A 23,049-nucleotide genomic window follows, 5' to 3' on the forward strand; every position below is an offset into this window, starting at 1 on the left:
GGTTTTTTTTTTTTTTTTTTAGAAGATGAAACAGTCCATCCTTGCTGCAGTAGTCTTGTTCCTGGTGATGTGGGACTGGAAATAGATCCTTCTGTCTACTACTAGGTGTATCTATTTATTGTGGAATCACAGAACTTAAAGACCACTTATTTCTAGCTAGCAAGGCTACCACCCCCAGGCTGCCTGGGGCCTGACCTTGAACACCTCCAGGGATGAGGCATCCACAGCTTCTCTGGACAACCAGTTCCAGTTTCCTACCACTCTCACAGTGAAGAATTTGAGCACATCTTTGCTAGTAAGTAGTTATGCTGGGTGTTAAATTTGACTAAATGTGTGTATACACGCAGCAAAAAAGCAGCAGCCACTGTGCTGGGAGAGGTTCTTGCCCACTGGCACTGGGAGAAGTTGTTATCTCCCAAGCCTGCTTCCTGTCACCCCCAATTTCACATGTCACTCTTCTTGCTAACCTTTTCAAATAATCCAAAGTATACGTGATTGACATCTGAAACAACACATTTGTTCCCAGTAGCAAAGACTAGACCCAGAGTAACTTTTTGTAAAGCTCTGTTTTTACCAGACAGCAATCCATATTGAAGCTTATTAAAGTCATGTGTTCAATTTTTTCATAATTGCTCCCATTCAAGCTGTGGCAGGCAGCCAATAAAGCACTAAGTGGAAGTTTCTGTTGGTCCACCTGTCTTTCTGTAGCTAACGAAGTGTGCAGTTTTTTGTCTTGTAGACGTTACACGATTCATTGTCAGAGGAACTTGTTATATATAGACTTAAAATAAATTAGTTTTAGACAGGGCCAAAGCCATTCTACTATACTTCTTTGTATAGTAAGTCATGTATTTATTATACAGAGTGACACATTAATACTTTGTTTGGGTGGAGAGCTTATTCTTAAACCAGAATAGGCAGTTCTGGTTCTTGGCTATATATTTGTCTTTTAAATATCCTGTTTAAAAAGGGCAACATCCTGAACAGCATAGGTTTCAGCACAGACATGCAGCAATCTCTGCTATTTTGCTTCATCAATGAATTGGAAGTTCTCCTGCAAGAGCTGCTGTGGTTTTGGGCCATCATCCTCTTCTAAAGCCCAGTTTTGAGATGCAGTTTCTTTAGACTATGCTTCAAAACACAGAAAAGTCAGAGATTGCCCCACATTAGCTTACTTCGAGAACTAGGAAATTAATTTTATAGACTTAAAAGATGTAAAGAATTTTTAAGTGTACCACTCCTGATACCTATGAACAGCAAGTATGCATCAAATCTGCAATTAATTTGTAGCTGGAAGTGCCTTCAGGATCACAAAGTTGACTCTAGAAGAGGCGATACTGGCAAAGCAAAGAAAAAAAATTAATCTCCTGTTTTCTGTCAAACCAATTCATCTTGAAAATTTTCTTTGCCTGCAAGGAGATTGGCAAAGACAGCTGCTTTTTCATCCTGGAAAATGGCCCAAAAAAGGTCTTCCTTAATGTGAAAAAAAAAAAAAAGATGCTGCAGTTATTTTATTATAAGTAGTAAGTTTAGCAGCAGGTTTTTGGATTTTCTTTTATTTCTGCTATAAAATTCAGGTGTGCTGAGGCATATTTATAGAAGAAGAGGAGCAAGCCAGCAACTTGGCTTGCTTGGCCGTTAGCAGCAATGGACTTCTGGATGATCTAAGAAAATTCCTCCCTCCGGGAGAATGATCTCATAGTAAGACTGGAACCTTAATTTTGGTGATACCCAAACCATCAGCGTACAATTTCCTTGTCCAGATGGTTTGTGAGCAGCCAACTATCAGGTTTGGTCAGGCCTGAGAAGAAGTAAAACCTGGGCTCCCTTGCTCAAATTTCGGCTGCTCTTCCTGCTGTAAAGAGAACCCCTTCCTTTTATAGACTGCCTACTCTCCCTGAAGGCTTTTTCTGATATAGGGATGCACCTAGCTTTTTGTTGCTGGGGAACTTGAATAAAAGAAGAGAGGAAAAGAAGGGTATCGAAGAGGTTGCCAATGCTTAAATCTCGTTAAAATTGGGCCTGTGGCATGTGTCATCTGACTGGGCATACGACTTATTCTTTGTCTAATAGGTTTTTTGATTTTAAATGTTTTTACAGGCTGGATTAACTTCTGTGACCTGTTTTTCCAGGGTGAACATAAATGTGATTCAAACAATATTAGGCCTAATCAGGACTAGCTCAGTTGTTGATTTTGCTTGGAAGATTAACTAAGGTGATTTACCATCAGTAGATGGGACAAAAGACAGTATGTCAAATATGCCCAGTTCAATCTAGCTACTTGTTTGGGCAATGCAGAAATTTGTCATTTAGTTGAATCTGAAGTATTCACATCATGCAAAAGAGAACAAGAATTGATCTGCCATCTCTGCCCATGCAAAGGCTATTCATATGCTTTTGGGTTTGGTATATGTGTGTTAATTCCTTTGGCAAGACCTCCCAATTTCTTGATGCTCTGCTAAATAATTTGAGGCTGTTATAAACATATTTATTAAGCACTAAGGTATCGGTCTATTCAGGAATTAGAGAACAGTCTCCCTACCAAAGCAAGGGGCCTTTGCAGTGTATCTAAATTTTAATCGGATAGGGATTATTTGTTTAAGGTCTTTCACACAGCCGTACTATGGGGCTCTTTGCCACAATAATGCTGTCTAAGATCACTATGTTATTTTACCCCTTCTGAAGGAAATGCCAGAGCTTTGAGTTTCATTTTCAGCACCTCCCTGTAATGTATCTCCTTGTTTCTGTACACTTAACGTGTCTGTTCACAAGTATGTCTGTCAGCATCTCTGCAGTGCATGAGAGCAGGCAAAAGGATTTTAACTTAAGGCTGGACTTCCATTAGAGGAAAAGAGACTGAAACGAGAAGTGGAGTCTTATTTTGAAAAATACAGCATAGACACGCACAAGAATTGAAAGCTCAACTGATCTGACTAGTAGTTTCTCACCCTGAGTTATCTTCTGTTTAGACTTTTAAAATCATCAGATAAGATCTTTTTTAATTGTGCAGCTTCCCAACAAAGTGCATCATTCTGTACTGAAACATAAACAATCCTAGTGTGTTGTGAGAAACAAAAGGCAGAGTTTTAACTGAGCTGGTTTTTGCTCTCCCCAGTCCATCTTTCTCTTCTGGTAATGAATAAAGGTGAACTTCTGGGTGATAGGACGTAGGGGAGAAAGAATTCAAATAGCTGTTTTGCCTCTGATCTATAGAGCATGGAAGTAAATCCCGCTGCCAAACATCTGAAACTAACCCCAAAAAGAAAATCAGAGCCATTCTTTTCTGGTCCTTTACTGCTGTTTTTCACAGTCTGGGTCACTGGCAACAAGGAGCTGGAAGACAGAGAGAATTATTTTTCAAAGACAGAAACACTCCCAGTGTGAGCCAGTTTCATCTGTAATGCTATTATAATGGCTGTTATACCTACAACCTCCATTTCCAGATTAAAACTTTTATTTGAAGTTATACAAATGATGGTTAATGTGTGAGATGATGAATGAAGAGGTGTTCTTTGTGGATGGATTTTGGCAATGTTTAACTCTCTTTCTGCTAAGATTTGCTCCAGTCTTATATTATTCTGTGGGGAACAACATTCATTTGTTCTTCTAGTAATGCAAAATACAGATGTCTTTGGAGAATTAAGACTCTTGGATAATTTGGTTTCATTTTCAGTAGTAAACGTTTATGAAAAATAGTATATTAAACCATTCAGAGTAAGCCTGTAAATTCCCTTAGGTTTCCTTGCAGCACTAGTCACTACAGTCAGTAGCAATTATTTAAGATTTGCTCTGTAGACTTTATATGTTCTCTATCTAAATATTTTTCTGTATTAGCATGAAAATATCCCAGAGAAAGTAGCGTAAGACTGACATTTTGAACACTAAAAGTTGAAAAATAGAATCAAATGCCAGAGTTCTAATACATTTTAAACTTTAAAAAGTATTTAATAAAGCAAAAAATTTAATGGAAAAGTAATTTGCATTGACTTAAATAGCAACCCTTCCAGGTGGGCTAAGAGTGAGGGAGACAGAAAAGGAGTGCTGAGGAGCTGCTAGCAGTAGTTTGCTACAGGAAGCACACTGAAGTTACCCTTAAAAGTCCAAATCAGGGATGAGGCATGCTGTCAGACCTGGAAAGCATTTCCTACAGTCGCCATGTAGACTACTAGAGACTTCATGCACCAGGGCTGTTTAACTAATGCTAAATGTCTGATATTTGAAGCTAAAGAATACAGCTGTTTACTGGCAAATGTAGATGTAATTGTAGCTGTTTTGCACATAGTCGCCCAGAGTCTGAAAGGATGTGTCTTTGGGTATCCTCTGCCAGTATAAAATCCAAGCAGCACTGTGTTAATTAAACTATGAAACACCCCACGAGGTTTACATGCTGCAGTGTTAGCCTTCACACTGAAGGATGTTTTGGAAAGAATTGAGTGCTTGAATGTGGGGTTTGGCTCAGAGGAGTTGCTCTAATTATTTTCTTCCTTCTTAAATACCACTTATCCATGAGGTGCTGGGAAAACTGCATGTCCCCTGGGTGATATGTTTGATCAGCTCTTGCTGAAATCCTTGTTTCTCCCTTGAAGTTGAACCATCACTGTAGAACTGTGGCCTCATAATGTTTTTAAATAAACAACAATAACAAGAACAACAAAGAGTGTGATTTGCATTAAGCTTTATTAAAACCCAAGATTACTTTTAAATGACTCACTGGCGTCTTGATGACACACAGCTTGGGAGGTGAATTTGCAAAGCAAGGATGTTTGCCGCCAGTGGCTTCACTCCTTGTGTCAAAATCTTGAACGCTGAGTGGATGAAGGATTGATTATGTCTTTTAACTGGGGCCCATTATGTCACTGTTTTCACAGATAAATGGAGCTCTTTTAGGTTTTTATAATAATAGATATGTAAGTTGGTATATCATTATTATGGGAACAAGTACCTATTGTGACATTCTGAGAACTTTCTAAGCGCTGATTCCTTAGGATTTCTACTTTTTACAAAAGGCACTTTTCTTTAGAATCATAGAATCATAGAATTGCTCAGGTTGGAAAGATCATCAAGTCCAACCACAACCTAACCATACTGCTCTAACAACCCACCACTAAATCATGTCCCCGAGCACCACATCCAAACGGTTTTTAAACGCATTCAGGGATGGTGACTCAACCACCTCCCTGGGGAGCCTGTTCCAGTGCTTAACAACCCTTTCTGTAAAGAAGTTCTTCCTGATATCTAACCTAAACCTCCCCTGGTGCAACTTGAGACCATTTCCCCTTGTCCTGTCACCTGTCACCAGTGAGAAGAGACCAGCCCTGCTCTCACTGCAATCACCTTTCAGGTATTTGAAGAGAGCAATGAGGTCTCCCCTCACTCTCCTCTTCCCCAGACTAAACAGCCCCAGTTCCTTTAGTAGCTCCTCGTAGGGCATATTCTCCAAGCCGTTCACCAGCCTTGTTGCCCTTCTTTGGAGCTGCTCCAGCACCTCAATGTCCTTTCTGTACTGAGGTGCCCAAAACTGAACACAGTACTCGAGGTGGAGCCTCACCAATGCCGAGTACAGGGGCAGGATTACTTCCCTAGTATTTTTAACTTACATTTCTTTTCAGTCTAATGCTTGATCTTAGTATCCTATTAAAATTTACAGCTACAATAGAAAAGTCTTAATTAACATTATTGACCTTAGTTTGTTTCCAATAAGTTTGGAAAGTGGTACAGTTGATAGAGCTGATGGAAAAAGTCAAGACAGTAAAGTTAAGATAGTGCAGATCAGCAGAAAAATATTTACTTTTTGGGCCCAAGGTATTCATAAGTTTGAGTTAAGCTTGAGTAATAGTTTCGACTAAACAAAAGCAGGATTTTTGAAAAATTGTATGAATAGTTCTCAGTGAAATGGAAATACGTTTATTTCCAAGTAATATTTCTGTGTAAACATTGACATAACTCTACACAACAAAAGCAAAAATACAATGTTTTCAAGAAGCAGTAAATATAAAAGAAACAAAATGCTTTGGGCTGAACAACAGGCATTCAAGATGACTTAAGCAGTTTCTTTGGGGAATGTTTGGGGGAAGCTTCCAAAGCTTAATTAAGCTTACTTTGTATTTTTTTCTTTTGTTTAGTCACCAAATTTGAAAATTCCTATTCTAAGCTTGGGCACACATTTTATTTAAATATGTATATTTTCCCATGTGACCTCCTTTGAATCTGTGGCTTTTCCTCCTTACTCCCATTGTGGCATCATTTGTGACACCAAGCTCTCTGGGGAAAAAAATGCACTTGCTGTGCTACTTCTCCAAACTATCTGCAAGTTAAACAACGCCTCTTCCAGGCCAGAAGCCCCAGTCATTTAGTGCCTTCCCAAATAGAATCTTCCTGGTGTCTCCATCTCTCTGAGTTGCAGCAGAGAGTATTATAAACATACAGCCTGAGGAGGCTGGCCTGCAAAAATAATGTGTGGAGGCAGGGTAAATAGTTTACATCTCCTTCAGCCTCTGGGTTCTGTCACAGAGCTGCTAGCTGAATCAAGGCAGTCTGCCATGGCCCAAACTATATGTCTTAGGAATGGCAGGAGGAATGATTGAGTCTGGTGAGGTGGAGTGGCTGTGCCTTCAGCATCTCCTGATGGTAAAAGAGATTCCCACCAACATCCTAGTGAGCCTCTGGTTGAAACGGCATCCAACCAAAGAACATCCCAATTTGGGATATCATGTCCCATTTTTCTTTGCAAAGCACAAGCAGGAAAGGAGACACCTGCTTCTAATTCCTATCTTTATGAACTGTAAAGTATAAAAAATGAGTTGTGTACCCAAGCAATGGGAGTAGAATTTGTGACACGTCTCCTTTCCTGCCTGTATGTATCCAGCATCCATAGTCAAAGGGGGAAGCAAGGTGTTTTGGAAGAATTTAGATGTTTAGAGAGGTCCAGAAAATGCTTGTTTGATATAAAATAAGAGTCTGAATGTGAGAGAAGACGTAGGTGACTAGGCTTTGGCAGCTCACATATCAGAAGAGTCCAACCCTCTATCCACAAACCTCCACTTCTGCTTTGTTTAAAGATTAAATCATGTAAATCTGATCTTTGGGGATTATTTAGGCTTGGATTTCCATTGATTGTTTTTTTCTTTTGACAATAATCCCTACAGTCTAGGGAAGCCCCAGCTCATGTGGTTTGGGATCGGAAGACCAAGAGGTCCCTCAATGAATGACCTAGAAAATTAGAAGCAGGTACTCATTGCTCATGCCTGCCGCTGAGGAATTTGGAAAGGGGAGCTGCTTTTGAAAGGAAGAGTTCCCTAGTTTGAGTCACTATTGTATGGCTGTGGAGCCATGTCCTAATTGCCAGAGGTTTGAGAAGTTTGTAAGCATGGCTGATTGCTGGTGTGCATTGTCCTCCATCTCTTCTTCTTGAATGAACTTCTGGAAAGCTTTTAGATAGATGAAGCTAAGTGTCAGCCTCTCAGAATCTCTGAACTTGTTTGACTGGGGAAAGTAACCCCTGTAATGTGATTTGGGGGTGTTTGGTGACTGTCTGAAGGAGTATTGAGTTGCCCGTCTCCTGAGAAGGGAAGAATGGCTGGAAACATTGGTGAGATGATCCATATTTGTTGTAGGACAAACTGAGCAATGGGTAGCATCTTCATGCAAAGAACAACTAGGAGAAATAAATTATTTGGAGGGATGAGGAAAAGATGGCAAATGGGTATGTCAAATTTTCTAATGTGTCTGTTTTGTAAATAGTTCTCCCCAGTTTTCCCTGGTATCTCTGGATGATGCTTAACTTGTGGTACAGTGGATATAAAGGAATTTTTCAGAGCTCATGGCTTTTTTTCTTCTTCACATAGTTTAAAAGGGCTCTGAAAGAAGCACACAAAAAATCAGAGAAAGAATCTGTTTTACAGGGCTTTATGGAATTGTGCAGGAAATACAACGTTCAGGCAGAGTAACTTGATTGTGCTGGTTTCTTGTAAGCATGTCTAAAAAGCATGTTCTTTTCAGTTTTAATTTGGCAGTATTTTGGTTTGAGCTATACTCATAGAAGGTTCTATATAAAGTACATCTGGTCCTTGATAGAAGTGTGCTGAGCCCCATTGTGCCACCAATGTTACTGGTAGAAAATGAATTTGCCTTTGGCAGGAACAAAAGCTCCTGAGAGTGCTAAGAGGGCACAGGTTTGCAGGGAAGGGAAAACGAGGTCCTAAAACACTTGATTAATATTATTGCTGAATCTGAAAACATTTTATTACTAGTGAAGGGAATTAGAAATATGATGCTAGAGCACTGTTTTTCCTAATAAGCTGTTTCTGAATGGTGTGAGGTTTTAGAGTCAAGGATTTTGACTTCTTCCCAAGCCCTCCCTAGTATTTCTCATTCATTGTTGAATGAGAAATCAAAAGAGACCCCATAAACCTATTACAGTGCATGCTGGACTTGGTTTTACGTTTAATTTTAATGGCATAACTCTGTTTATTTTCAGTGGAAACTAAGGTCTTGGTGAGAAACAGGGGAATTACTGCAATACATAATTTATTAATTGACTTTCCCTAACTGACAAAGAGAAAGCAATAGGAATTCAATGCAAAACCAGGGTTTTGTTATTTAGATTTAGGTTTTCTAAACAGGTGAAGATTTTAGATCATGGCTTGTACTGAAGATGTCCAAACAGAAATCACTGATTCTCTCCTGAAATATAGCCAGTTTTGGAATTTAATCAGCTCAATTTAATAAATCTCATCAACAGTGCTGCTGAGGATAAAACTGAAGAAGTGTGGTGTGGGTTTTTTTTTTTTTTTTTTTTTTGATGGATACCACACATCCTACTGAAACTGCGGCAGATAGGATGTAGAATAAATTATAAAGTGCTAATTCTGTTTTTTTTTTTTTATTTAACTCTTCCTTTTTTGGATACTTTTGAGCAGATACCAATGCCCTTCTTTACGCTTTGGTGATCTATGACATTTGTGTTCATATGAGAACTTCTAATGCTGGATAACAAACGTAGTTGATTATACAAGAAAATGTATATATATTTTTTCTCTCAGAGTACATTCTGGACTGTTCTAAACAGAAATTTCTTAACCTTATTATGTCAAATAAGTTTTAAAAGTTTGTTCTTGCTTGTTTTGAGGTTAGATGGATATTGTTTAGTACAAAAATAAAGTGTATAGTGTTAGCTTGATGCTTAGGTTTATATTTTCCTCATGTTTATAGTCAGGTTTTTTAAACTTCAGTTTTAAGCCATATTCCAAGATAAAGCTAATGGAGTGCTCTCCCTTATAATTCTTGTTACAGCTCATCAGATGAAGTGCGTGCCTCAGAGCTCAGCTCCTAAAGAGGACCCTACAACTGTAGCTTGCTATCAATTTAGCAAATGTTGTTCATAGTTTCTGCGGAATTTCTCACTGGTGTTCTTGTTTTTTTGGCTGTCTGTTTTACAAGTAATTTGTGTCTGTGAAAGAAGTAGGCATTGCATATATGAGAATGTATAAATGGAGCATTCTAAGTAAATATTTTTTGAGTAAGATTTGCTAATTACTTAACTACGGTATATTTTGCAGAAGAATGTTATTAAAATTGACATTCTTTCTGATGTCACACACGTTCATTGATTTTCTGCTGGATGCAGTTCCAAATCTTATAATTTAGTTTCCTTGGACATACTGGTAACTGAAGGTGAAAAAATCTGTATCCCGTGCTGTGTTAAATCAACTAGCCATGTATTTTTTTTTTTAAGGATTTTTTTTTTTCTGCAACCCAAGCATAGAGGTGAGTGAGACTGATTCTTTCACGCACATAGGAGGTACTTGTGTCCACTACCTTCAGTCCAAGAGGAAGCTACTTTGGAAAGGAAACTGGTATATAAATATATGGGGACTCTTGCAAAAGGAATGCCTCCTATTTTATTAAGTTGGCCCACAACATCAGAGGCAGATATTGGTGGTATGACAGCAGAGGTTGAACCTTCCTGCCAATATCCTGTTACATTTTGTTACTGTGCAAGAGATGGCAACAGAGGGGCAGTCTCACAAAATGATGTCTGACATGGAGGTGTGTATGAAGCAAAGGGGTGTCACTGAATTCTTCTGTGTGGGAAAAAACTGCACCCAATGCCATTCATTGATGCTTGCTGAACTTTTCTGGAGAGCAAATAGTGGATGTGAACACAGTGAAGTGGTTGGTGTGTCTCAGCAGTGGTGACAGAGACATTAAAGACAAACCACATTCTGGATGGTCAAGCAGCTATCACACTGTGAAAGGAAAAGTGTCTCAGTCAGTTCATCCACACAAATCAGCAAATTATGACCAGGGAACTATGTGTGGAGCTGCAGCTTCAGTGCATTGGAAGTGATGGTGGCAACACTGGAATATCGCGAAGTTTGTACCAGGCAGATCCCATGAGTGCGTGCACAGGAAAAGAAGGAACACTATGCAAGTTTTTAGGAGCTATTGAACCAGTACAAGGTTGGAGGTGACAGTTTCCTGGATCATATCATTACCAGTGATGATATGTGGTATCACCACTACAAGCAGGAATCAAAACAGCAGTCCATGGGGCGCTGACCTGTGAATTCCCCATCGAACAATAAGTTCAAACCACAGCCCTCAGTGGGTAAAGTGTGTCTTTTGGGATACGAAAGGGGTGACCCTTGTGGATTTTCTGGAACCCGCACAAGCCATCAGCTCTGACCACTACATCATGATGCTGACTAAGCTGAAGGCTTGAACTTCCAGAGTCAGGCCAAAGAAGAAGACAGCCTTTCTCTTGCAACACAATAATGCCAAGCCATATAACAGTTTGAAGACTGTGGAGCTCATATCTTGGCTGGCCTGTTGCACTGCGCCCACTGTATGGTCTGCATTTCATGCCTTCTGACTTCTATCTGTTTGAGGTGATGAAAGATAGACTGCATGGGCGACATATTCCTACCAGTAATGCTGTCATAGTAGCTGTGAAACAGTGCGTCTGCTGGTGCAGATTTTTACAAGTGCAGCACGCAGGCTCTTGTTCATCATTGGCAAAAATGCATAGCTAATTGTGGTGATTATGCTGAAAAACAGTTTTTGGTAGCTGAGAATTTGCTGTATCAAACAGTGTTATTGTGCTCTTTGTACCTGTTGTAGTTTCCAAGGAAATAAATAGAAGGCATTACTTTCCAAACAACCCATGTAGACTGCATGCCTGATAGTGAGTGAATATTTATAGACATCACCATCATTTTAAAAAACTCTTTTCATTTTACCCTTTTCATTCTCCGTCTGTCTGGTGATGCTGATTGGTTGATCCACTTCTGTCCCCACCCAGGAGAAGGTCATAGAAAATCATTCTTGTATTGCAGAGTTGGGTAGGGAATTCATTTAGCCCTGATGCATGAAATAAGCAGCAATAAGAAATACAAGTTGGCAGTGAGTAATTTCATATGACTTTATGGGAAAATAATACTCCCTGTGCATATTTACAGAATATCCAAATGCTTTTTCTTGTTCCTTCTTAAAGGTTGATCAGACCAATAATCAGACTGTGTAGCAAGGAAACAACCTCTTATTTGTCAAAGACTTGACCACCAACACATTCTTTACGAATTTTGCTATTTTATAGAAGAAAGCTGACTTGTTATTCTATTTTTTTTACCTTATATTTGGCATCTATTCCCTTACATACTCTGATGGAAAATGTTGCACAATTCATGCATTTAGTTATGTTAACAGTGTTATAGTGAGTTACAGTACATTACGGTAATGAAGAAGTTTAATTTTACATCTTTACCTAGCTATAAAATAAACTATTTTATACAAATGAAAAGTTGAAAGCTTGGGAAAATATTTTTCTTTCTCTCTGAAGTTACGCAGCATCTCAGCTTGAAACACATATTTGCTATAGACCCCTTGTTCTTATGACTTTGAGTTTTTTTAGAGATTGAATGGACCAAAGGAAAGAAAATTTCAGCTGAATGACAATTTCCATCTTTTTAAAGGAGCTAAAGAGAGAAAGAAAAATCTATTTTTGATTTTTTATTCATACCTGCGGACATAGCCTCTATCTTGCAACTACATGTGAGGTCTTGGGAAGATGTACACTATACTATTTTGTTGGTATTAGTTGCAACTTCTCATTGGCTTTCATTGAGATCAAGGCTTCCAATTAAATTTTAATGGACTAATGGAAGCTCAGTGAACTTCAGATTGGATCTCATCTAAAATACATAGCTTGGCAGCCTGTGCTCCCTATCTCTGTTTTCTGTGAAAAGCGTACACAAGCTCTCTCCCTCTTCTGTAAGGGAGGGCTAGCTGCAAGAAAAATAGAGTGAGTCTTACTTGAAACTTTTTTTTCCCACAGTAAAGAGATATAAGATTTGAATGTTTTGAGTCAGTGCTGAATGCACTGAAATGCTTTGTGTTGGACAGTCACAACTATGGGGATTAGGCGGCAGTTATGAAAATCTGCTGGTATTGCATACAGAAGCATACATATTGCATATAAACTCTGTGATCCTGACCACTCATCCATGCAAGACATTCCCTCCAGAAAGGTAAATATTATGCTTTCCTGCATACCAAGGTGGTATACTTAATATGGCATAATTTAAGCATAATTTATAGTCTGCATCACTTGTGCTTTTAAATAGATATGAAAATGGGACAGGGCTATAAAGACTGACAAAAAAAAAAAAGGGGGTTGGATGGTTTAGACATAAATATTTTAGGAAGTGAGGAGAAAATAAGTGAGAGAAAGGGGATAAGATCAGGGAGATTGTCCAAGGATCTTTAGGGGTGAGAGGCTGGAAGAGTAATAAGGATATAGAAGAAAATAGAAGAAAGGCAGTTGAGAGAGAGAGACAGACCAGGAGAATGTTAACTGGGGGAAATGAGTTATTGGAAAGAAATTTATTTGGTTTATTTAAAAGAGAACTTCATGAAAAACAAAAACGAACAAAAAAAACAAAAAAAAACCCCAAAGATGAAACGATAGAAGTGCTTAAAACATGAAATTATGAAAGAAGAGAGAGTAATTTGAACAGTACAGAAATATTGTTTTATTTTTAAATGATGTAAAACAAGCATGATGCTCAAATTTTCCTTTTCAGAGTGGTAAGGCGAGCACAAGGAGTTTTTCTGGTTTTGGCTGGTGCCACGTGGATGTCATCAGCACACGTGCACTTTACAGTATTGCAAGTTGCTTCTCTCTGCAATAGGGTCTGTAATTGAGCTGTCTGGAGGATGGAGTGGCTGTTTTTTTGCCTAGGGCTGTCCTAGATGTGGCCATTGCTTTGGCTTGCTTCGTAACTGTTCACAGATTGTGATTTTCACTTAAGAAGTTACTTAATACATCTTTCAAATGCATATGATGACAGTATTATACCTCAAATTTATGTTCATTGTTCACATGTGACCAGTGGCTATAAGGACCACAGCTTTCATACCTGCAATGCTGATATTGACTTTACCATATTGAATACTAGCTGTATTTCCAATATGGAGTAATTTCCATATTTCAGACATTTCATTTTCCCAGTGATTGTTTCAGCACAGCTAACTAACTTTTTGCTCCCCTGGTTTATTTATTTATAGTTTTGCTTCCTTCTAAAGAATCCCTACAAGCTTGCAGTGAACTGACCAAAAAATGTGGCTGCACGGCTTGCCTTCTCTGTGTCTTTTGCCTGCGTTTCCTTTTGCCAGTGTGGCAAATTTTGATTCGTGGCAATCGCTGTTGGGTACTTGTATTTTGAGCTGCAGGTAGAATTATCAACGGAAATTAAAGCACTGTTTTTTCTACTGTTTTCCTCAGAGCAAGAAACTTACTGTCCAATCATTTCAGGATTGTTGTTAGACTGTGCTTACAATTGGCAGATGCTCTCTGGCTGTCTCCTTTCTGTAGTTTGTTATCCTGTGCTATATGTGGGATTTCAGGCAGTTCCAGACAATCTGAATGGAGTGGGGAAAGAGGGAATCTCTACATGGTATCCTTGTGCTGATCCTTTAATAATGATTTTCATCTGAAAGCCAGAAGCACTTTTAAAAGAAGTTAATGTTTGCATCAATGATTCGCAGATGGGCAAGATGCATCACAGAGCATCTGGGATGAGGCCCAGTAATTAGGTAGTTGTCACCTTGGGAAGAGAATCTACTTTCTTTTAGCCTCATTATTATGTTATGCTCTGTTCCAGTATACCTGAATGCAAGCTAGTTCTTTTTCCTAGGCAAAAACATGTTCAAATTTTTAATCATTTTAATGGCAGTGGATATTCATATTAAGAGAATTAAATTTTTGTGATCCTACTGAAGGCCAAAAGGATTTGTCTAGGGACGGATAGGAGGTCATTTTAGGAGCATGAGGAACCACGGGTCCAGGAGAACACCTGCTTTGTGAATACTGTCCTGCTAATTCACTTGAGCTTGCTTGCCAACTGGATGAGTCACCAATATAAATCTATCAGACCCTGCTTGGAGAACAGTGCCTTTACTCTATATTTATTTATGGGAACATAACCTCTCTCTCTCTTAATCTCTGTGTCGTAGTCTTTAGGACATTACTACTGTATGATGAAACTGAATATTTTTATTGAATCTATTGTGTAGTGCCAGTGGATCTGAATAGGAGAACTGATATCAGAGATAAGATAAAAGGAGTTGCTTTTCTTCTTAGATGGGAGTAAGGGAGTTCGATATTACCAGAAAAACAGCTTTGAACAATGCTGATAAAGAAGAGGTTTAATGAGGTTGGAGTTGTTTGCGGAAAATTAGTCTGCATTAGGGTAATATTCCTTCAGGGAGCGTTTATAATGCCTGCAGGAATGTGGAGAGGAGGGATAGGATTTCAGCGCAGCCTCACAAGATTTCAGCTGCCAACACACTGCGCACCTGTGTGTTCCCCACTCTGACCCCTGAGCTGCCTTGAAAGGCGCTGGCATCTGCAAGCACAAGGAAAGATCAGGTTTTTAATTGTTGTGACCAAAAAAAAAAAAATCCGTCTTTTTCCCGACTCAGAATACCTTGCATTTTATGTCTTTGTAAAGGATATTGGAAACTATTTTGTGGGTGTGCTTTTCAGTGATTTGGTGATTTTTTCCTTTTGATTTTACTGAAATTGTATTTTAAAGATCTCATAGAGATACGGCCAAATAGATGAATGGTATTCAGTAAAAAAAATGGGTTAGTTGGCAAGATTTGGGAAAATAATTTCATACTCTATTGCTTATCTGGGCAAGAATGTTCTCCCTAGCAAGTGTGGATTCAGGCATGACAGGTTCTGCATTTATCACACGCTCAGAAGTCTTCGATAGCATCTAATTTTCAAACTGTAGCAATGCGGAGATGAAATTTAAATATTGTTCTACAAGGATTTCCACTTTATAATGCTATACTTCAACATTGATATCTCTGGTAGTAACTTGCGAACTCTAAGTGAATGTGATTTGCATAGCTTGGAATTAACTGTTTTGTCATTACATTTTGATTTGTGTTCGTTTCTCAGATATTGCAGAGTGGTTAAGTTATACTGCTTATGAACTTTCATGTCAGTAATTTTGTGGTAGAAAATTATGCTTATTAAATGCATGCATATTCCTTTTTGGAATTTAAAGTCGCTCACTTTGGCATCTGTAGCTTATTTCTTGCAATCTAGTTAATTGAGTAGCTTCTCTGTTTATCTTCAAATGTAGATAAATGGCTTTCAGAGCAGTGTTTATAGCTTAATAGTTCCTGAAATAAGAGTCAACATTATCTCCGAGACTCTACCAGTCATAACTAATGATCCCTCTGCTTACACTGTTGAGCAAGTAAGGAGACACTGAACCCGGGTGGAGAGCAAGGGCCCTGTGCTGTGGGAGGATAGTTTGTGTGTGATGGCGCCTAGCAGACAAGGCTTTCATGGCTCATGAGTGTTAATTTGGAACCCAAATTTGTCCTCAGCCACCTCTAACCTCCTATCATTGAACTGTCCTACAAATACAGACTCAAACCCATGGATAAGTTGACAGCACACAGCGGTTCTCTCATCATTTAAAGTAAATAGTATCCCTTTGCTCTTAGATTTGATTCAGTTTTATCCATCAGAGCATATTTTGCCACATAAAATCTCTGCAGAAATTGGGGATATTTTTAATGTTCCAAACACTATAGGCAGTGAGCCTAAGGAAGTCATTATATTGAGGGCCGAAAGAGGATGAGAAAATAATTTGGCAGCTGGCAATTACTGCATTTTGTGCTGTCGCATTTTTTATGACATTTTAATGTATTAATGAAAATAAAATGCCTTTTTTTTTTCCTTACATTTTCCTGATAAGTCCCTTGGCATAGTTCCTGAATGTAGTGGAGTAGTAGCCTTTCCATTATGATAGGGTTAAGTGCATGCTTTAGAAAAAAAAAAAAGAAAGAAAAAAGCAGTAGATTTAACACTCATGGGAAATGCAGTATTTCTGTTACCTGTGGAACAAAATTTGAAATGTGAATAACAAAGCAACAATGCCTCATGGCCTTGAGCATTAATGTTCTTCTATATTTTTGCCATCTTCTCCATATGATCTTTGACCGGAGCTCTTTTACTTGAAAAAAGAGTATTTACTAGAAGTTACAGATACAGGCGGCGTGAGGTGAATATCTTCTTGAAGAATTTCAGCTGGGACACAGTTCTAGTTTCACATAAGCAATCCAACAGCAAGCTTTTGCTTGCTTTAGGTCAATTTTTGCTGGTGACATGCAAAGCAGTCTCTGTGCCTAGTTTCTCATCTCTACAGCCATCTAGCTCACTGTTTTGAAAAGCTAATTCAATATAAAGATTTAGGTGTGTAACCAGTTGTAAAAGAAACTGTGTGCAAAATTTTTTCCTACGTAAAGAATTTTTTATCAGTCTTGCTTATTCTTCAGCTTCCATTCTTTTCACATTTTTTTAAAAGTAAGCTTTGCACCCTGTATTAGTGTGTGTGGATAACATAGAGTGAGGGCACTTGGCCTGGGGTATGAAAAATCACGGTTAAGTTCCTGTTCCTTTACATAGTGGTACAACCACTGAATTTCTTTGATCTTTACTTGATCTCCATTGTCAGGTAATTTGTGGTTGAGCTCCGGTTCTTGGAGTTGAGGAGCCTGGGCTGCTGGTTGAAGTTTCCTACCCTGCTTTGTCCCACCTTCTCCTGCCGAAAAGGCTGGCTGACTTGCTCCAGGCTCCAGCTGAAGCAAAAATGAACACAATGCAGAGCTTTTTCCCTTGGAAAGGCTGAGCTCACATGTGAGCTGTGAGCTAACCAGATGAATAAACCTGTGACCTGAGGGTCACTGTCCTGTGGCTGTGGAGTGTGCGTGGTGGCAATAGGGGTGAGAGAGAAGGGCTGCTTTACATTATTTTGGTTCATTTTGACTTACCACATTATATATAAACCTCATGAAATATAAAGCAAATTGGCTTTGTAATTCATCTCAGCATCTGAATGTATCCTCATTTTAGGAGAACTGTGAAAGCATGGAAAGGGAGACGAAAACATGGGGGATACCTGGTCCTTCCTTTTCGTGTAGTTACCCAGACATGGTAATAAAGAAAAAACAAATGACAAGACGAGGCAACAAGTGAGATGCCCTTGGAGCTAAATGGGAGGAGTGTGATGGCTGTCAGGAACACCACCAGGGAGTTCAAGGGATTTCATGCTGGACCATGACCTGACATTGCATTGGCAGAGTATTACAAGTCATGTGTCTTTTACACGTGGTGCGTGTGATCTCGCTGGCAGAGATCAGTAGTTCTCTAAAGCAGAGTTGCAGCAGGAACACACAAAACAGTGTGGAGGAGGAAAGATTCAAACATTACCCTGGTAACAGGAGGTCATGTACAAGTATTGAGTAACTTGAAGAAAGTGTGGATAAGGGTGCTTTAAAAAAGAAAATTTACAAGGGTAATATATGTAGTTTTTTTGAAAATGGAAATTTGAGGCCACTGGGCTATTGTGATGTTGTATAAAGTCTTATTCCTTACCTTCTTTTGTATACATCAAATTGAATGTTCAGATACCTAAGTTTGGTTTTCACACTAAGAATTGTACTGCTTTCACTCAACATGCTGATAAGGGAGCCCTTCTGTACTAAATCAGTTGAAAATCTGTATAGTTCCAGATTAGCTTTGAACATTTTCTCATTATAACATAGTTCTTCTAAAAAATACATTTTACCTAAATGAAATAAACACAAAGTACTTATTTGGAAATAATCTCACTGGTAAACAAAACAGCAGTAAACATTCAGCAAGAAATTGGATACAAAATTTCCCAGTACTCGAATTCCTGTTATTTGCATTAGTAGTTTACAAACTTGGAATTAGATTAGATAATGATGGAGTGGAAATTAAAGTATCATTTTGTGGAGAAAAGCATTTAAGTAGAAAATGCTGTGAGGGCATTGTCAATGCAGCATCTCTTGGTTGCAGCTTAATATCAAAAAGAAAAAAGCTGATTAGAAACCCTAACAATAAATCAACTCTAATGGTTATATATGCGCTTGGAAGTGGTAGATGTTATGTATTGTATGGAGGAGGTGTAGTATATTAAACGACCATGTTATGTGGAATAAATGTCTGTTACAAGATTTCATTATGTTAGAGTTAAAATCTAACTAAATTCTTTCAAGAATCTGACAAATATCTTTATGGATCACAATTACAGGGTATTTTAAATACTGCTTAAGCTTGAAGACAAGTATCAGAACAATTGATTACTCTCAACTGTTGCATCCCTTCCTTGGAGTTAAAAACTTTCCAAAATTTTTGCTGTCTTTCCAACAAGGGACCAGATTTTCCTCCTCTTTGCACATAGTTTTTGTTAAGTTTCCTATCTTTTTTGTTGTTGTTGTTACATGCTCTCAAAAGCTACGTGTCATGGCAGAGATTTGAAGGCCTCTTTGGTGGCTTTTTCTATTTAAAACACAAAAATCCCTGGTTGTTGGCCATCTCCTTTAATTAAACCATCATCTGCTCTCCATCGGTAGTTTTTATTGTGCCTAAAAGGTAAACCACAGGAAGCAGGAAAACCATCCAAACTTTCTCTCAGTTGTGCTGATTGGAAGCCTTGTGTTGGACTGGATACATGGGAGCCAGGGTACAATGGCACAGGCAGACACACTTTAAAGGGAGCTGGGGAGCAAAACGGGAGTTCCAGTGTGTGTTTCACATCCTAACCTTGGAAGCTGGGTGTAGCCATCTGGAAATAGTTACAAATTCTGTATTGCTCAATATCTCTATTTTATTTGTAATTCCAGGATTTTCTTTTTCTTTCACCTTTCTACTGTCATATCCTATGCAGCCTGAATATTGCTTTGTACTTGGCTGAAAAAACATTGTTTGCCAGCTTACAATCAAAAGGAGGGCTGAGGAAAACAGCTGAGCTCTATTAGGCAGGGGCAGCCTGGACTGCATTTCTTTGCTGCTGAATAACACAACACAGGTGCAGGATTAGCCCAGCACACGGTGCTGTGTTTTCTTAGCCAAGCTGCGTGCTGCTTCCTCACATGACTCTCATCTTTGGGGAATCTGGTGGCAATGTAGCACTCCCAGGGAAACTGCCTGTAAGTAGGTGGCTTAGCTTTGCAGCTCACAAAGCACTTGCCTTTTTTTTCCTCCTTTTTTTTTTTTCTTTTTTTTCATCTATTTTTAAGAGCACTTCAAGGAAACTTTAAAAAAAAAAAAAAGAAAAAGAGGTTTTGCCTAAGGGCCAAACAGAAATGTGTGATGGAAAGAAAAAAAGCAGCTTAGCCAGAGAAAGCTGTGGTGATGCTGGGCAGACTGATGCTTGCTGCACATCTCACCACTCTATGGCCATGGTGTGTGGGAGGCACTTAGGGTTTGAAGCTCACCTCACACCCTTCTGGGAGGTCCTACTGCAGGCTTCCTGCAAACGCTTTACAGGTGCTCTTTTGTTAGTATAGTTTTAACGTGAGAGGTGGTAAACCTCCAGAGAAAATATTGCCGCTCAAACAAAAGATTTCCCATTCTCCTTTTGGCAAGGAAGAAGAGATTTTTAGAAGACCTGATACTTGGCATTGAGCCTGACAGTTTAAAGTGGAACGTGCTTGAATGTGCTTTCATATTAATCTTTGCTTTTGAAGTTAATTTAAAAGTGTTTTAGTAATTTTATTAATGACCAATTTTGATGCCTGGCATGCATTTTGAATATGAATTACAGAGCTGGTACTGGGTTTAGCCTTAGCGATAGATACCTTTCTATCTAATGTTAAAGTTACGATGGCCACATATTGCATGTGTATGTCAGTAGTGCTTATTAAAAAGCTGCATCTGTCCTAGGTACCTTAAACATTGATTAATAGAAAAAATACCAAAATAATAAAACAAATGTATTTTCTTTTTTAAAGCTTGTTTCATTGCTGTTTGTGTGTGGCTGTGAGCTGAAAAAGACTAGTTTTACATTTGTCCAGAATTGTTTCTTGCTTCAAAATGTAGTCATACAGCTCTTAAAAACTTTTACTAAAGTAGCAGTGCATGAGAGATACAAATTAAAGGGTATTTGCAATGAACTTTTGGTTCTTAGACATATCCATGTGCCTATGTTAAAAAACAAGCCAGCCAAACCCTGTGTGACTGACAGCATGATCCCTGTCTTCCAGAGGTGAGCACCTGCTGGCTGATGCTTTGGTGGCAGAGCCATCAGTGGCACATGGTACACGCTGATGAGCTCAGCAGATGCTCCCAAGTGTTCAGACAGGGAAATGCTTTCAGGCTGCTCAAATGCTTCAGGAAAGCCATAGTACTTACATCTGTGGTTGGAACTGATTATTGTCATTTCACACGTGCACTTAATTTTGGTTTGCAGTAGAGATATGTACCTCCTCCCTATTTGTTTGAATTATTTGATCTCTGTCAAAGTGAATAAATCAATGGCAAGTTCTGTTGCATCCAGCCATATTTGCAGAAGATAAGTTTTGTACCTTAGCACTCCTTCCCAAACACAAAGATCTTCTTCATTGCTCAAGCCCCCATTCAGTGTGTGCAGCTGAGCCAACAGCAGCAGCAGTCAATTCTGTTCATTCTCTGCTCTGGCAGCAGAACAGTGCAAGAATTTATCCTGTCACTTGTTCAGTTGCTTCTAATGTTGCCTGGCCTGGTCATTTAGCAGGGTGGCATTTGCCCTGGGGAGGAAAAAGCCTTGCAGATACTTGAGTGCTTTATTCAGCAGCATTGAGTTGGTCAGTGTGTTGTAACCACATGTGATTTAGGGGTGTTGATGGCATCTGCACATGAGAAATGATCAAAACATACCAGTGCTTGCCCCACATACCAAGTAACCTGTCCCTCTGGCAGACTGACAGGCACTTGTGGGAAATCAGAAGGAAGCGGATGATTTGGGAAGAATTTGCGATGAGCTAATAAATAAAACAAGTTGAAAGAAAATTATATAGAATCATACTTCCATTTTTGGGACAGTTCTCTTCAGTGTTTTTGTAAATGATCTGGATGCAGGATTTGAATGCAAAGTGAGTTTGCAGATGATACTAAATTGGGTATAGCTGTTGACTGCCTCGGGGTAGAGAGGCCTTGCAGAGAGACTAATTAGAGGGTTAGGTGTTAGGAAAAGGTTTTTCACTAAAGGGTGGTCGGGCACTGGAACAGGCTCCCCAGAGCAGTGGCCATGGGCCTGAGCTGCCGGCATTCAAGAAGTGTTTGGACAAAGCTCCCAGACATTGGGTTTGAATTTTGGGTGGTCCTGCATGGGGCCAGGTGTTGCCCTCAATGATCCTTATGGGTCCCTTCAAATTCAGGATATTCTGTGATACTATAGAAATATTTAGTTTCAAAAAGATGTTCAAGGCCATCATCAAGTCCAGTCATCAGCCTGACCTACTGAGTTCTATCAATAAAACATTTCCGTTAAAAAATGCCATTAAAAATATTGCATGCTTAAGCAATAAGATAGATAGGTATATAACAGCTCTCTCTTATTCTTGTGAATTCTGCATTCTTTAATTTATTAAGAGAAGTCAGAGGGAATGAATTCTACACAGCAGTGTTGAAACCTACAAAATAGCTCTTTATGCTGCTCTGAAGGTATATCCCATTTACTGAAGAACAGACAAAGCATGTCAGTCAGAAGGGCACTGGCTTCTGTGAGCAAGGCATGGGCATATGCTCGTTACATTTTAACGTATGGATGCAGTTTTTGATGTTGGGATAGAAGGGCTGGCTGACAATTTTACATTCCAGCCACTGTATTCATCGTGACTGCTGGGTATGGTGCTCTTAGGTCTCTTTTCTTTTGAAAAGGGAACACAAGCGGTGTTGACTTAATAAATGTATCTAAGAAAGCCATGGTGTCAAGGCTGTCTCTTGCTGCTTCCCTTAAATGCTTCTCATTGTCTTAATGTCTCAGTCAATCAGAATATCATCTCAAATAAGAAACAATGCTTTTCCATTGAAATCTTTGATGCCTTCTTAAGGTTCAGATAGCAAAGCATAATTCAGTAGTAATGGCATCAGATTGTATTGTTTCCTTTTTTTTTTTTTCTTGCTAGTGTTCAGTAGAGTTTCAAGATTGCTTGCAATGATGGTGGCATTTGGTGTTTGCTACTGGAAACTGCAAGCACACGAGAATTTGCAGTGTAAAAACAGAAATAACTATGTTTGGTCTGTGACAGCAATCTTCCTATCTCTCTTTGTATGAAAAGTTGCTAGATGGAGGAGTGACACAAACTGAATGCTGTCTGTAGTTTGATAGCCAGATTACATGTCTCACATCTCTGTATTTGAGCCTTCATTCCCAGTTTTGATTAGGTGATGGCCATAAATAGTAAATAGGGTTATGCAGCTGAGGGTTGGTTGCAGTAGTTTTATGAGTTTTGACTACATTAGCTAAACAGTTTCCCAAGATATTCTTCAGGAAAAAATGAAAGAGAACTCTGGTTCATAAAAGGATGAGGGATGAAAATAACACCTGTCTTTCAAAGAAAGTGCTCAGTGGTTTCAATGAAATAGTTTTTTGTTGTTCATTTTTGTAGCAAGGAAAACTGCGACTTCGCTGGAGACATAGGAGTATCATTTAATGAGCCTTTATAAACTGTAATTCA

General features: G+C 38.9%; 1 protein-coding gene across 3 annotated transcripts in view; it reads left to right on the forward strand.

Annotated features, from left to right (window-relative positions):
• Nucleotides 1-23,049, forward strand: part of BMPR1B (bone morphogenetic protein receptor type 1B) — a 146,798-nt gene that overhangs the window by 85,348 nt on the left and 38,401 nt on the right. Inside the window, exon 1 of one of the 3 annotated variants that reach the window (XM_021396565.1) lies at nucleotides 19,442-19,539. The exons of the other annotated variants lie outside the window; for them this stretch is intronic. The gene's annotated coding sequence lies outside the window, so the exon portion shown is untranslated. Of the gene's footprint in view, nucleotides 1-19,441; nucleotides 19,540-23,049 lie in introns of those variants that run through there. 3 annotated transcript variants of the gene reach the window in all.

This window comes from Numida meleagris, chromosome 4 (assembly GCF_002078875.1).
Source record: "Numida meleagris isolate 19003 breed g44 Domestic line chromosome 4, NumMel1.0, whole genome shotgun sequence".
NCBI classification, from domain to species: Eukaryota; Metazoa; Chordata; class Aves; order Galliformes; family Numididae; genus Numida; species Numida meleagris.